Genomic DNA, 4210 nt, shown 5'->3' on the forward strand with positions numbered 1-4210 from the left:
CAGACCTGCGCTGTTCACGTGACCGATTACAACCCTGACTGACGTCACTGATGACAGTGCTGTGACAGAGAAAAACGTCTGTGGTTCTGAAGAAACAGGTTTATACGGAACTGCACAACTTCCGAAAGCGCTACCACACCAAAAGAGTATTATTATTGCCATAAGCTGTACTAGTCGCATTTTGTCGCGAATGATTTTGTTATATTTATCTCGAAAGGAGCTATATAAATAAAAACGTATTTTACTTTCTTATTATTATTATTTTTGTTATTGAGCTAACATAAAAAACGTCTCTGATAGAAATATTACAGTATAACTTTACTTTTACAACTTATTTATATCACCGCAATAAGCTTAAAACTGTTTTTCTTTTCATTTGATAGCTCTGTGAAACTTCTTGCATACGAACAGGAATAATAAATTCTGATGAGCTACACCTAGTTTTATTTAAATCTACTGAGTGACACAGTATTCCAGGATTTAACTGTAGTCATCCACACCGCTCAGGCCCACAACCCCCCACCCACCCATCGCCAAAGACAGACAAGACTCTTTTGATTTAATAAGCAAAGTACATTATTTTATTCTTAAAGGGAAAAGGGGCATAGAAACACTTATTCATTTTGGTAGTGCATTCAGTATAATCTGAGAATATTACATATATTAGGCTAATTATATTAATATAATTTTTGCAATAAATATAGGAATTATGATGATGGTGGTGATGATGATACTTTATTGCCAGACAACTCTGAACTTCACCACATTATCATTATTATTATTATTATTATACAATTTTATATATCACATGAACTCATCTATGACATGATAATCAAAAGGTTGTTGTTGTTTTTTTCCTCACTCAGCTGTTTAATGTTCAGTTATACCCAATGAAAGTGGTTTTATGCAGAGTAAAAAGTTACAGTATACTGTAACTTTTTACTCTGCATAAACCCTGGCAGTCCTGCCCTCTGCTGCCCTTGTGTGGCGATTACTAAGACACACAGTTTGGTGGAAATTCACAAATGACCACATATTAATACTGGGAAACCCCATATAGCTCCAGTGGTGAGCAATACATGCACCAGTAGTTTTAAAAAGTTGCAGCTTCTCATGGAGCCCCTTGGGAAAATTAATAGTTAATTAATTAATTAATAGAACGCATAGTTCTGATTTACTCCAGTTTCAGATATGGTATTGTCTCTTTAATGCTTTTTAATGCTTATTATATCTCCAAGATAAGGATGGCAACACTGCAGTTTTATTGTTAAAAGAAAAACAGTTATAGGCTGAAGACAGCTACTACATCAAAAATGTTCAACATGGTATTGCTGAGATGTGCAGACTAGATGAAAAACATGATATAAGATTTGTGGCGTGAATGTGTTTGACAAGCTGCATGCTCACATTGGATAATGTATTCATTAGCAACAGACAGTAGGTGGCTTTTCATTTGTTTCTGTGAGATTGCAGGCACACACCCCGACTGCACCCTTGAAGAAACATAAAAACAACAAGATATCTGATATATTCTTAGGCAGTTAGCAGATATGCTGTTGTTGGTATTTCAAAGGTACTGTACAGGTGTTAAAAGTGACCAGGTTTTCTATGTAAAGGCCTAGTTATTGATGTTAAGTCATTAAACTCAACAAATCAAAATGCTCTTCAGAGCTAAATGATCATCATCACACTTTGGTTTAGCATGAAAATATATATATATCACAAAGGTCCAAACGGTCCAAACGGATATTTAAGTCGAACTGCCTGAGAATATTACATACCATTTTTCTGTCAGCTTGCACTAAATTCTCTGCTCTGTGCTCTTAACTTCATGGTTATGCTACAGTGTTAACTAAAAACTTACAAAAACAACTGTGGGCCTTGACTAGGCATTTATTTGTATTTTTAGCAGATGGTGCTTCCCACCCACAAACACCTGGAGCTGCCAAAGAGCTATGTAGTGATGCAGGTTCAGGTTTGACTAAACACAGTATTTATTACTGCACTGGTTACCAGCAGCGCCGTCACTTTAGAGAAGACTAAATAATTATTTTGTGACTTCACATAAATTGCTTGCAATCCAAGATCAGATGTGTTGTTACAAACACAGTTAAGTTCAAGTAAGATGAAGTGAGGTTCTTCCTGTCAAAGCACAACACAGCTGTCATACTGGGCTTTTTGCAGAAGCGTGAATGTGGAGTACTGACATTACCTGACATTTCTTGATCTCAGCAAATAGCTCAGTATGAGTTGAAGGGCTAAAGCAGAAAAACAGAACATTAAGTATCTGTATGTGTTACCCACAATGAAATAACAAGCAAGCTCCAAAGCTGACAATCACTGAGATCGCTGCTGCTGTCAAACAAGAAAACATTGCATCCATGGCAACAGCTGATGAGTTATTACAAAAACCAAAACCCAAAACAACAACATCAAAAAAAAAAAAAAAATGAGGGAAGAAATTAAAACAACTCTTTTAAAAAACGTGTTATTGCAATATCTACACATTGGAAGGAAGGAAGGAAGGAAGGAAGGAAGGGTGATTTATCCAACCTAATGTATGAGCCTACCTTGCAAACGACTAACAGACTGAGCAACAAATACATTTCAAAGGATTATCATTTTCTGATTTGATTCAGGATAACAGCTAGGCTAAAAAAGTGTGTGTGTGTGTGTGTGGGGGGGGGGGGGGGGGGGGGGGGGGGACCAGCTGTGTTGGGGTTATTGTTGAGCTTTGAAATCAGCCATTAGTGTGAATTGGTCTGCCTTGTTAGCCTTGCATTAAAGGCAATAGACAGAGTTTTATTTAATATCAGATCAGAAAAATCCAGGTGAAATTACCATATAATGATGTCTGGTCTTTGATCGCATGAGACTATTGTTGATGACATCCTCCAGAGGATTAAAAATTGTTTCGAAAATGAACATCATTACAAGGAGGACATTAGACAAGAAAGTGTTATTGAAAAATTCTACGTTACACCTCAAGCTTGGAAAGGGGTCATCATCAAAAAAAAAAAAAGTCATCCTTAGATAGTTAGATAGTTTTTTGTTAAGTTATGTTGTAATTTATGTTAGGTCAGTCTGTCTTGTCTCTGCTAGCCAGCTAACTAGGCCTCTTAGTTAGCTAGTTTAGAGTTTTTCTGTTAAATTATGTTGTAAATTTATGTTGCATGTAGCACCTTGGTTCCTGGAGGAACGTTGTTTCGCCTCACTGTGTACTGTTAAACTGTATATGGTTGAAGTGACAATAAAGCCAACTTGACTTGATCATCAGCTGGTCATGCCAGCAGCACCAGTCTAATCAGCTCCTTGACTCACTCACACTTTTTCAGAAGTATACAGTTTTTCAGACCATCAGGGAAAAAGTTTGTGTTCTTTAGTTGAAAAATCCCTTGACAAAATTGGGAAGTGAGTCAGTGATTTGACTTAGACTTTCAAAAACTGTGTTTTTTTAAATGATTTATGTTTTTCTACAAATATATGCACGTCAGACTCTTAAGAAAACTTGCAACGTGTGAGTGCATGTAAATAGTGAACGAGTCAAAATATTGCATACCTTCTGCAACTGAAATATAAACGGAGGAGAAAGGATTTATTTCGTACTGTGGAGATTGTTTGTAATTTCCCATTAGTAAGCTGAAACGATAGATATTAGATATATTATAATCTATTTTATAAGTATTGATAGACCTAAAAAGAATCCTGTGTGTTAAACTATAGACATTTTACAATAAAAACGAGAATTAAAGAAAAATAACTTTTCAGGTCCCACCGAGATTTGAACTCGGATCGCTGGATTCAGAGTCCAGAGTGCTAACCATTACACCATGGAACCACGTGTCAGCGACTTACTAAAATCATAGAGTGAATCGTGACACATCTTGTTTCTGCAAGGTGTATATTTATTGCGGATGTATTGTTTCCCTTGTAGACCGGAATAAAAAGACAAAACTTGGGCACTTACTTGTGACTGGCAGAATTACTTCAATGCCGCTCTCACCAGCACTCGGCTGCCTCCTGGTGGTCAACATGTGTAATTGCAAGAACCGCAGGTATTGATTTTCATTCCGTTTTCTGCTCGTCTTTGAGGCACATGTGAGTATGTAAACCTCAGGGCGATTCCAATGTCTCCAGTCCACACTAGTAATAATGACCTAACCATGTCTAAATTAAGTCTACAGCCACAATTTAGTGATCTTTCATTCCA

General features: G+C 36.7%; 1 non-coding gene across 1 annotated transcript; it reads right to left on the reverse strand.

Annotated features, from left to right (window-relative positions):
• Positions 1 to 3766: 3766 nt before the first annotated feature.
• On the reverse strand, positions 3767 to 3838 carry trnaq-cug (transfer RNA glutamine (anticodon CUG)). Its single transcript has one exon. It is a non-coding gene; the product is annotated as a tRNA-Gln (tRNA).
• Positions 3839 to 4210: the final 372 nt, after the last annotated feature.

The sequence above is a fragment of the Mchenga conophoros genome, linkage group LG7, assembly GCF_057382185.1.
Source record: "Mchenga conophoros isolate Kocher_MC1m ecotype Shallow Benthic linkage group LG7, M_conophoros_male_GT1.1, whole genome shotgun sequence".
NCBI classification, from domain to species: Eukaryota; Metazoa; Chordata; class Actinopteri; order Cichliformes; family Cichlidae; genus Mchenga; species Mchenga conophoros.